Source organism: Podarcis liolepis, assembly GCF_965112155.1.
Source record: "Podarcis liolepis genome assembly, chromosome: 1".
In the NCBI taxonomy this organism is placed as follows: domain Eukaryota; kingdom Metazoa; phylum Chordata; class Lepidosauria; order Squamata; family Lacertidae; genus Podarcis; species Podarcis liolepis.
In genome coordinates this window covers 68280824-68292871 of record NC_139554.1, presented here as the reverse complement: position 1 = coordinate 68292871, position 12048 = coordinate 68280824, and the positions used below count along the sequence as shown (strand labels likewise).

Below are 12048 nucleotides of genomic sequence, written 5' to 3'. Positions count from 1 at the left end.
AATGACTCCCTACGCTAATCAATACTGGGCATCAGACCTGAGTTAGGGATGCTATATGGCCATCTGGGGAATTTCACATATCTTTTTGTACATTATAGAACAAGCCTTGGATGCCTGCCCGAATTTCATCAGCTAAACGAAATGCCTGTTTCCAGCAAAGGTTGATGTAGCAATAATAAGACTATTCACAGAGACAGTGTTCTTTGCTCTTACTCTGCTTCTGTGGCAGTTTGCTATGCAGCAAGCTATTTGTTATATTCAGTGATCTGTCAGAGAAATGGGAAGGGTTTTTTGTATGTTTTTTTTAGCCACACCAACACAGGCCTTTGTTTTAGAAGTTCACGGTGGCATGGAGGGAAATCCCCTAAGTGTGTTTCTGTGTTTTGGAACACTGAAAGTTTCCTTTTACAGAGTCAGACCACTGGCCTGTCTAGCTCAGTTAGGAACATAGGAAGCTGCCTTATACTGAGTCAGACCATTTGCTTATCTAGCTTTCTGTTGTCTACGCTGACTGACAGCAGCTCTCTGCAGGGAATCAGGCAGCAGACCTGGAGATGTCAGGGATTGAACTGGGACCTTCTGCATGCACAGTGGACACTCTGCTACTGAACTATGGCCCTTTCCCTTATCGGCTACTGCCTCCTGGTAGTGGTTCTCCACACTTTTAGACATTCACCCTGTGGTGGATTGTGTTTGACCAGAAAGGTCACCAAGATAAGAAGACCCGTACTCCATACACCAAAGGCAATTATGTCTTCATCCTACCCCTTTCAGTTCTTTAAAAAAGCATTGTTTGGGTCCAGCATCACTAGCACTGGACACATCCCTTTCCCCATATGTAAAATGGTAATAATATTCATAGCCTTCATAGGATAATTGTGAAGACAAAAGGTTCCAGTGGCTCTGTCCATTAAAAGCATGATACAAACTGTGATTCATTTCTGCAACAAATTGCCAAGTTCTCTAAGAATGTCTGTGTTTTCTTTAAAAAGCACTTTAATCCAAGCTTCTTTACCAGCCTCTTTCAACCCATGGTCCGCAGATGTCATTGGACTACAGCGCCCATCATCCCTGACCACTGGTCCTGCTAGCTAGGGATGATGGGAGTAGTAGTCCAACAACATCTGGGGACCCAATGTGGAGAAAGGCTGGTCTAGACACTTGCATTAAAGTGTGTTTTAAAGAAAACACAGACAGTCTAGAGTCTCACTCCCACCCCCCTCATGTTCAGCATAGAATAAAGGTGTAGATTTTAAAATCTGCCCTGCCTTGGCTTTCTTCCATTTTATTTCATTTCATTTTTTAGCAGGAAGTGTCTGGTACCTTGAAAAATCGCAGTTCCTGTAATGAACTCTCAGTTCTAAATATAAGGCCCACATTGCATGGGAGCAATTCAGAATTAGCTACTTTTCAGAATTGGTGTTTTCTGCATGAGCTTACAATTCTAAATTAAGACAAATGATAGATCTAGCTGGACCAAAAGGATAGCAAAAAGGGGGAAAGATCTTACAGCAATTAAACAGCAAGGCTAATGGGTGGCAATTGTAGTTCACAGTTTCAATAAATGTCATATAATGACTTTCAATGTAAAGGAAATAAAAAGGCAGATGTTAGAGCATGCTGAAGAAAATAGCTGATTTCTGCTATGGATTCTCATCCATCTCAGGCCAAAGCAAAATTGAGCCATGAGGATGGGAGGATGTTGTTTCCTTTGCTGAAATAGTCTTAATTAAAAAGACTGCTCTTTGGGGTATAAGGCTTCAACAGATAAGTATAAATCTTGGATGTATAGCCCTGTATTAGATAGGTAGCCGTGTTGGTCTGCCATAGTCAAAATAAAAAATTCCTTCCAGTAGCACCTTAAAGACCAACTAAGTTAGTTCTTGGTATGAGCTTTCGTGTGCATGCACACTTCTTCAGATACACTGTATCTGAAGAAGTGTGCATGCACACGAAAGCTCATACCAAGAACTAACTTAGTTGGTCTTTAAGGTGCTACTGGAAGGAATTTTTTATTTAGCCCTGTATTGTTCAACATGTAAGCATTCCCCCCCAATCATATTTCTAAAGAAGTATAACCCTCATGTTTTATTTATTTAGCACTTGTATCGAATTTTCTGAGTGGAGTCCTGAGGTTTGCAGACACACCAAAAGAAAAATACTTAGGGGAAAATAATCTGAGCATGGGAGCAAGAACTGGATAACTGCCCAGTGAGATCACGTTCGATTGGCATAGAATGGTGACTGACAGTTGAGGGGACAGATGGACACAGAATATAGCATTATGGAATGTGTTGTGACAATCTTGGCTGTGAGTCCTGGAAGACCTGCTTTGTAGGCCATTTCTACCTGGCCTGGGTGGGCGGAGCCTGGGCTGACTCCAGATACAAAAGTTGAGGCTGCTGAACAGACTCCTGGGCTGGGGTGATGTTTGGGGGGGGGGTTGTTGAAGGGGGTTATTGCTGTTGGTTTGTTTAAATCTTTGTTTTAGATTTTGTTGTGATTTACGTGGAAATTGTTCTGTTTGGTTTTGTATCTTTTAAAGTTGAGTTTATTCTTGAAGGAATACTTTTGTTTTGTTGTAGTTATTTATTTTTTCATGTTGTAAGCTGCCTTGAGCATGGTTTGAATTGTGGAAAGGCGGCATACAAATAAAATTCAGTATGTAATGACTGGTTGAATGGCTGAAAAACTGAGCAGGAGTGATCCACAATGCAAGGTTTTGAGGCAGGACCTGCATGGAATAACGATGCTGTTATAATCAGGATATCACCAGTGGAAAGGCCCTGTCTCCGCTTACCAAGAGCCTAGCCCATGAATGCAGAGACACTGAAAATAGACCACAAGCAGGCAGTGAAGAGCAGAGTGGGATATGGTGGTGCCAGCTCATGCAAAGATCCTTGGTGTGAGAATACAGGTGTATGATGGGATGATTAGCTGCTTGTGCGTAAAAGCGTACTCCCTCAGAGTTTGTGCGGCTCCACAAACCTCTGTGCGTGACAGAGCTCCTCAGACATGTCTGCTCTAGTCACTCGTAGAGTCTGACAGTGGCTGCCGGCGGAAGCGCTTCCAGCAAAGAAGCTCCTTGACGGAAACGCGTCTCCTGGATTCACGGCGTGACAGTTTCCGGCGAGGCGTGGGTCTCCCCATGGGCGCCTCAGATACCTCCCCACTGTTCTCGCTGGAAGCGTCTCTGAGCCCTCCCTCCTGCTCGCATTCCCTCAGAGATTCACTCCTCCCCCTGCTGGTTCCTGCCTCAGCTGTTGAGTCTCTTTCTTCCTCCCTGAGCCCCTCCGCCTGTTCCTCCGATGGCAGTTCCCTGACATCCACCTCCCCTCCAGGGCCCCCCTCACCCCCTCCCATTTCCTCTCCTCTGGGAGATGAAGGGTAAAAACCCCGAAAAGAATCTTCTTCATCTTCAGACGTCTCGAACAATTCCCTCCATCGATCTCCGTCTTGGCTCGCTGAATCCTCCTCCTCCTCGGAATCTGTGAACCCCTCCAACTCCTCTTCTTCGTCGGTGGTGGCAAAGTATTTCCTCCGGAACCTCGCTACGGGCTGAGGTTTACGTGGGAACCTCTGATGAAAAGTTTCTATTAAAACTTCGTCATTGACATCCTCTGCCCTAACCCAGGTGTTTTCCGACTCCGGTTCCCCTTCCCACATTACCAAATACTCTACTTGATCTCCCTTCCACCTGGAATCGAGGATCTCCGCAACCTGGTAGCTGTGTTCCTTCTCCTCCATTGCTGGCCCCCTAGTGACCCTCCCTTCTCTGTCTCCTTTATACGGTGACAGCAACGACCTGTGGAAAACTGGGTGCAGCTTCATGTGGTTCGGTAACCGGAGTCTGAAAGCCACTGGGTTGACCTGCTGCGTGACTTCAAATGGACCCAGCCTTTTGGGTCTTAACTTCTTACAACCCCCTTTGAATGGTAACCCTTTGGTTGACAGCCACACCTGGTCCCCCACCCTAATGGTTTCACCTTCCCTTCTGTTTTTGTCTGCCTGCCTCTTATATTCCTCCTTAGCCCTGTTTAAGTTAAGTTGGAGCTGGCGATGGATCGCTTCCATTTCTTCAACGAACTGTTCTGCAGCTGGAACGCTCCAGTTCTCCCCTTCCCCCCCTGGGAAGGCTCGGGGATGGCACCCGTGATTAGCCAAAAAGGGGCTCATCCCCGTGGACACGTTCTCTGCATTGTTGTAGGCAAATTCTGCCAACGCCAGCTTCTCCACCCAATCATTTTCTCTGTCATTCACATAACACCTCAAATACTGCTGGAGGACACCATTAGCTCTTTCCGCCTGCCCGTTGGTTTCTGGATGACGGGCAGTTGAGAAATTAACCTCAACATGCAGTAAGCTCATGAGCTTCCTCCAGAACCTGGAAGTAAATTGTTTCCCTCGGTCTGAAACCACCCTCAAGGGGGCGCCATGCAACCTAAACACATTTTCTACAAACAATTTAGCGGTTTCTTCTGCTGTGACCGCATGTGAGCAGGCTATAAAATGGGCCATTTTAGTTAACAGGTCTACCACAACCATGATGGCTGTTTTCCCTCTAGACCTCGGCAGATCAGTCATGAAATCTATTGCCACTGTTTCCCATGGTCTTTCAGGTGTGGGTAGTGGTTCTAATAAACCTGCCGGTGCCCGCCTCTCCCCCTTGGCTCGTTGGCATTGGTCACACCCTCTCACATACTCCCGCACATCTTCCCTGACCTTGGGCCACCAAAATTCCCTGGTAACCAGCCACATGGTTTTGTGTTGCCCAAAATGCCCTGCTGTGGGGCTATCGTGCAGTTGCTTGAGTACCTTCTCCCTTAATTCCCCTTCAGGTATATATAACGCTCCCTTGTAGTACAACGCCCCGTTTCTCTCCTCAAAACCCCCGGGTTTGTCTCCCTCCCTCCTGAGACCCCTGAGTTTGTCCTGGGCGTATTCATCATGCACTGTTCCCTCTACCAATTCCCTTTGCCCCACCAATACCGCCCCACACACCCAGCGGTCTTCTGGAATGACATGTGTCTCTTCGGGTGCCCCCTCCCCCTCCAAATATTCGGGTTTGCGTGAGAGAGCGTCCGCCCTAACGTTCTCTGGGCCTGGCACGTAACATATCTCAAAGTTAAATTTGGAGAACTCCTGGGCCCATCTCAACTGCCGTTGGTTGAGCACTCGCGCAGTTCTCCAGTACTCTAGATTCTTATGGTCCGTGCACACTTGCACCTTATGTTGTGCCCCAATTAGCAGGTGCCTCCATCTCCGGAAAGCCTCATGAATAGCAAGAAGCTCCCGGTCGTACACCGTGTAGTTCCTCTCGGATTTGTTCAGCTTTCGCGAAAAGAAGGCACACGGTCGCCACTCTGACTCCTCCTTCTCCGGCTGCAGAAGAAGCACCGCCCCTATGGCTCTGTCAGATGCGTCTGTTTCGACCCTCAGCCTTTTTTGTAAATCCACATGCAGAAGTTGTTCTTCAGAGGCGAAGGCCCTTTTCAGTTCCTCAAACGCTCGTTCCGCCTCCGCCGTCCAAACAAACTTCTTTTTACTGCTGAGACAGTCCGTAATGGGCGCCGTCAGGTGGGCGAAGTTTCGGATGAACTTACGATAAAAGTTCCCAAACCCTAGGAACCTCTGCACATCCTTCTTGGTTTTGGGTGTTTTCCATTCCAGCACTGCCTGAACCTTGCCGGGATCCATGGCCAATCCCTTGTCTGACAGGAGGTACCCCAGGAATTCCACCTCCTTGGTATGGAACTGACACTTCTCCAGTTTCACCCACAGCCTGTTGGCTCGCAGCCTGCTCAACACTTCTCTGACGTCTCTCACATGTTGCTCCTCATTCTCCGAATACACCAACACATCATCTAGGAAGGCGACGCAATTCTTGTAGAGCAAAGGACCCAGTACGTGGTTCATAAACGCTTGAAAACACGCTGAGCCTGCTTGTAATCCAAAAGGCATAACGAGATATTCAAATGCCCCCAAAGGTGTGAACATGGTGGTTTTCCATTCATCCCCTTTCCTTATACGTATCAGGTTGTACGCCCCCCTTAGATCCAGCTTTGTAAAAATCTTTCCCTTCCGCACCCTGGTCAAAATATCATCAATCCTGGGCATAGGGAAAGCCACTGGTTCTGTCACTGCATTTAACAGCCTAAAATCACATACAAGTCTCGGCTTGTTCGTGTGTTTTTTATCCACAAAGAACACTGGGCTACCCCCCGCTGCTTTGGACTCTCTGATGAAGCCTCTCTTCAGGTTCTTGTCAATGAACTCTCGCAACTCCTGCATTTCTCTGTCTGACATGGCATACAACTTGCCTACAGGAAGCTGTGCTCCAGGGAGTAAATTGATCTGGCAATCAAAGGGCCTATGCGGGGGTAGTTGGTCAGCTTCCTTCTCGCTGAACACGTCGCTGAGATCTGCATACTGTGGTGGTACCTTCACCTTCTCCATTACTTCAGTCCCTGCTAGGGTGGCTTGGGCCCCTGCTGAACCCTTTTCCCCTTTGCAGTGTTCTAAGCAATGTGCTGAACCAAAGGAAACCACTCTTTGATGCCAGCCCACCAGCGGATCATGTAGCGCTAGCCAGCTCATCCCCAAAATAATGGGAGCGCCTCCCAAGGTGGCCACATTAAACGCTATCAGTTCTGTGTGCCTTGCCACCCTCATTATCATTGGGACGGTCTGCAAGCTGACTCCTCCTCCCAACAACTCCCTGCCATCGATCGTGGTCACCTGCAGGGGGTTGCTTAAAGGGATAGTCTGTATCTGGTGTTCAGCAGCAAACTCCTTGCTCATAAAATTGCAGGAGCTGCCTGAGTCCAACAGCGCCTTTATTTTTAGGGGGTGTCCATTTTGCAGCTCTAGCGACACTTCAATCACTAAAGCAGGTTGAGGTGCTTCTGGCACGGGCACTTTCACTGCTCTTTGGCCTGGCTGCAGTGCCCCGACTGTGGCAACCAGGCGTTGGCTTTTACCTGCTCTGTTTCTCCCTGCTCTCCTCCCTCAACAGCTCCCACCATCCCTTGCCATTCCTTCCTCTGGGGGCAGACTCTGGCAAAGTGGCCTGGCTGTTGGCAGAGGTAGCATTTCCGGGCGCCCTTTCCCTCCTTCTTAGCCCCCTCACTGGGTTTTGAAAATGCGCGCGCGCGCGCTGTTCCGATTTCCATCGGCTCTGCAGGCGGGAAAGCTGGCTCAGGAATGTCTGGAATGCGGAACTCCTTCCAACGTTCCCCTCTCCCTTCCCGCCTCTCCAAGGCTCTCGCCTCCTGGCGCGCTCCTATGGTCAGCGCAGATTTGGTCAGCTGATCCATAGACACCGCCCTGGGGCTCCGGGACAGTTCATCTTTCACAGCCGAAGAAAGACCTTCTTCAAATAACATCTGAATGGGTGCCGCCGATAAATCCCAACCCAATCTGTGTACCAGCATGGTAAATTCAGTCCAGTACTCACGGACAGATCGGCTTCCCTGCTTGCAAGCCATTAGCTGCCTGCGCACCACCCCTTCCTCAATATCGCTGGAAAACATGATATCCATTGCACGAAAGAACTTCATCGTGTCCTTTAGGACGTCATTGTGCGTTGCCATTAGGGGTCGAACCCAGTCCCGCGCCCCCTTCTCAAGGTGCCCAATTACGAAGGCAACTCGCGATTCCTCATCAGGGAACTCATCAAACTGCACATTAAGGGCATATTGCATCTCTGTCCTAAAGGCATGGTAATCCTTGGGGTCCCCCCCAAACTTCTGCACCAATCCTGGTACCTTTCTGGGGAACTGAGTGACTCTCCCCTTTTGGTCTGCATCCTGCGCCCTCCTCTCCTCAAGCCTCGCCGTCTGCAACGCAAGTTGGACTTCCAACGCTCGGTATCTTTCTTCCAAGCTTGGACCAGTCCCAACCCCTGCTCCTCCGGTGCCGGCTGGGTCGCTCATGATGCTTTCTCCTGCACAGGCAGCGTACAGAGACTGTCAGACTGCTATGATGGGATGATTAGCTGCTTGTGCGTAAAAGCGTACTCCCTCAGAGTTTGTGCGGCTCCACAAACCTCTGTGCGTGACAGAGCTCCTCAGACATGTCTGCTCTAGTCACTCGTAGAGTCTGACAGTGGCTGCCGGCGGAAGCGCTTCCAGCAAAGAAGCTCCTTGACGGAAACGCGTCTCCTGGATTCACGGCGTGACAGTTTCCGGCGAGGCGTGGGTCTCCCCATGGGCGCCTCAGATACCTCCCCACTGTTCTCGCTGGAAGCGTCTCTGAGCCCTCCCTCCTGCTCGCATTCCCTCAGAGATTCACTCCTCCCCCTGCTGGTTCCTGCCTCAGCTGTTGAGTCTCTTTCTTCCTCCCTGAGCCCCTCCGCCTGTTCCTCCGATGGCAGTTCCCTGACAAGGTGCTACACAGATACAACCATGTTCCTTTATTCCGCTAGGGAATATTGGAAGGTGTGTATTGTGTGTACTGCAAAAGAAATAATAATAATAAAAATGATCGCCTTTTAAACTGTGTGGGGTTTTTTGTTTTGTTAGTATGTTATGTATTCTTGTGTTTTTATATTGTAAACCGCCCTGTGATCCTTGGATAATAATAATAATTTATTATTTATACCCCGCCCATCTGGCTGGGCCTCCCCAGCCACTCTGGGCGGCTTCCATAAAAACCAAAAATACAGTAAAATATCACACGTTAAAAACTTCCCTGAACAGGGCTGCCTTAAGATGTCTTCTGAATGTCAGGTAGTTGTTTATCGCTTTGACATCTGCTGGAAGGGCGTTCCACAGGGCGGGAAGGCCCTCTGCCTGGTTCCCTGTAGCTTTGCTTCTCGCAATGAGGGAACCGCCAGAAGGCCCTCGGCGCTGGATGAAGGTGGCATAGAAATTTAACAAATAAATAAATAAGTTATATATTTATATATATATATTAAAAAAAACCAAACGGAATAAAACTTGAATGATAAGGACTTGCATTAAGGAGGGGGAAGGGACCTAGTGATACAACACACCAAATTTAGCTGCAATCCTAAACATACTAACTTGAGTTTTTAAAAAAGGGTATTGAACTTAGTGGGACTTACATTTGGGTAAACATGCATAGGACTGAGCTGCACATTATATGCTCTGTAAGACAGAAAGCTGTGCAAAATTAAATCCTTTTGTTGTAATCTCTCTCTTTTTAAAGGAGGATATTTTATAGTGCAGTAGCAGAAATCTTGCTTCTCCATATGGATTTCTACAACATGCCACTCTGTTCGAATGAAATCACATTTAGATATAGAATAGGCTTCAGATTTTCTGGAGAAGTTAAAAGAAAAAGATTATACTAAGCAAGCAAAACCTCAGCTTTTGTATAATTTGAATTTGCTGCACTGGCTAGAGATAGTGATTATTTTAACCAGTGAATTGTAAGAGGCATTTGAGTAAATTAATCTCAAAATAGATTTCAGTGTCTTCTGCAAGGATACAGTGACGCATCTCAAAATTCCTTTGATAGATGCCTTTTGTTGGAACAATGAAAGCAATAAATGGCAATACTTTATCAGAACTCTTCAGTTATGTCTCCAGACACAAAAAGAAAAATAAGCACTTGATTAGTAAAATAATGGCAAAGTGCATAGGCATGAAAGGTAATCCAAAAATGATAAAAAAAGCATCAGACTGACCTAAAAAGTGTACCATGTGTAAAAGAAGAGACCAAAATGTGTGGCATACTGAATGGCAATGAGCTTGGAATTCTGTTTGTAAAACACTCCTATGTTCGTGTGTCCTAGCCTTGAGTCGCTGAGTCTTGAAATGTCTGTGAAATAAATGGTTCTGACTTAGGGCACTTTCAGACATACCTTTGGTAGTGCTATAGCTATTGGGTTTGGTCGGGGGGCTTTTCTGCATGCTTCCATATGACGCTATCATCATTCCATTGTTATTCTGGAATATCGCAGTCGCCAAAGTGCATTTGTGAAAGATCCAGAATGGTTCAGCTATATTTTCATTGTGTATAAGATACTTGGAGCTTTCTCCTGCTTTTATGTATAGTGGTGGCAGGGTGGTTTGAGCAACCTTCACCACCAGTGTGGGTGGAAAAAAGCACAATCACCCTCTAGAAAACAGGGACACGTGGCTGGTGGTCTATGACAATTTTGCTCAAAAAACACTGGAACAAACAGCAGCTATAGAACTCTGAATAGTATACTGTGGGTTTTGAAACCAAGTTAGGATGATTTCCGCTCTCTGAGGCAGTGCCCAATGATTCAGTGGGTACTGAGACCAAAGTGAAGAACTATATGCAAAGAATCCTTTTGGTGAGGGGTTTTTAACCTGCCGGTGAGTTTGCTGCAATTGGGTGACAAGCAGTAGTCCTCCAAGTGGTTCCTGCTTACTTTCGATCTTCTATTTTCATTTTTGATCTTCCCATTATCTGAGCAACTGACTTTCATTCCAGACAGGGCTGGGATGTTTTGCCACATAAGGCAAAACAGGAAATGGTTCTCCCCTCCCCACACTGCCTCCACTGCCACCTCCGCCACTGCCTGGGGCTGCTGGAGACAGCCCAGGGAAGCTCCAGTGCAATGAAGGAGGCCAAAGAAGAACAGGCAGTGGAGGAGGAGGTAGAGGTGACAAGCACAGGAGGCGACAAGTGGCACACCCCTCGGGGCATAGATCTGCCACCCCTCCCAGTTGTCCCCAGCCTGCTGCCTGAGGCAACTGCCTCACCTTGCCTCAAGGGGAGGCCGGCCCTGATTCTAGTGGCCACAGAGGCTGCCCACACTGTTCACACCTGAAATTAATCTGCTTTACTACTGCTTGTGGTGTCTTTGCTGTGGGTACATTCAAGCCTGCCTTGTAATGGTGTGGTGTCTGCTGTCTTTTGGGTCCAGGTTGTTACCCGCTGCCCCAATATCCAGGTGGCTCCAGCAGAGTCTTGCATTCCTCAAGCTGACATATGCGCAGATCAAACAATTGGCAAGACAAAGGCAAAATTCACAAATGGCACCAGCACTCTAAGGTGAGCACAATTCTTGTATTTTTCAGAGGAATGGCACACACACACACACACACACACACAGAGAGAGAAAGAGAGCGCTATTTTCACAGAGTTAAAAGTTATTTGTCAATACTGGGACACACGAACCAAAGACAATCTCAGATGTCAGTTACAAAATTGCCATCTGTTGTATTGCTTTGCACGGACTTCTCATCTTTCCTGCCATTGCTATTGTGCTTTACAGAGTGGATCATAAACCAGACGCCTCACAAGTGCGTTTTTCATGCTTTTAGGAAGACGCGTTAGAGTGCCAAATGAGAACACGTTGAGAAAATTTCCTATTTCTATTTTTCCGTCCACTTACTTGTCATTTGTGGGGTTGATAACTGGAATTACAGCCAAACCTAATGGTATCTGAAGAAACAACTTGACGCTTTCCCTGATGCAGCCTCGGCACTTAAAGAGAAGAGAGAGATCTCCTGCTGTTTATTCCTGGGGAGCCTCACACAAACAGGAATCAAATGCTGATGGCCGTGCATCCGTCCATGGGCTGGAGGAAGCAGAGCCTGGAGCCTGTAAAGCCCCTAGGCATACTGTCAACACCCCTTCTGGGCATATTTGGGATTTGAGTGCACTATGCTTGAATAACATGCTCTGCAAAGGGCAGTAAAGCAATGCCTCCATTCTATTGTCCACAGATGTCCATTTGAGTTCCATTTTTGTACGGTTCATTTGATGCGAGAACACAAATAAGTAGCTTGTACATAGCCCTCTGAAAGAGACAAATAGAATTAGGCAAGGGGGGATATAGATGATATTTGCTGCATTTGCTTTACTACTTGCGAGCTCTGCAAAGATTGGTGTTTCAATAGGTGTGTAGATAAGTACATCAGGCTGCATCAGAAGGGAGAGCTGGGGCAGCTCCATCAAGTTCACTCCAGGGTGTTTCCAGAATTTGGGTTGTTGTTGTTGTTTTTAAAAATGTATGGATTGTTTGCTTTGAATTTTAGGCGGTAGCTTTTAATTGCAAGGTTTAAAACTGTTAGGCTATCTTTGCAGCCAGCCTAAGCTGACTTG

General features: G+C 47.3%; 1 long non-coding RNA gene across 4 annotated transcripts in view; it reads left to right on the top strand.

Moving 5' to 3' along the window:
* Positions 1 to 11491, top strand: part of LOC310695154 — a 143774-nt gene extending 132283 nt beyond the window's left edge. For 3 of the 4 annotated variants that reach the window (XR_014519954.1, XR_014519955.1, XR_014519956.1), the window contains 2 exons: positions 2101 to 2917; positions 8387 to 8474. This is a non-coding gene — a long non-coding RNA (uncharacterized lncRNA). Of the gene's footprint in view, positions 1 to 2100; positions 2918 to 8386; positions 8475 to 10864; positions 10993 to 11264 lie in introns of those variants that run through there. The other variant, XR_014519953.1, reaches the window with a different exon arrangement.
* The last annotated feature ends 557 nt before the right edge of the window (positions 11492 to 12048 follow it).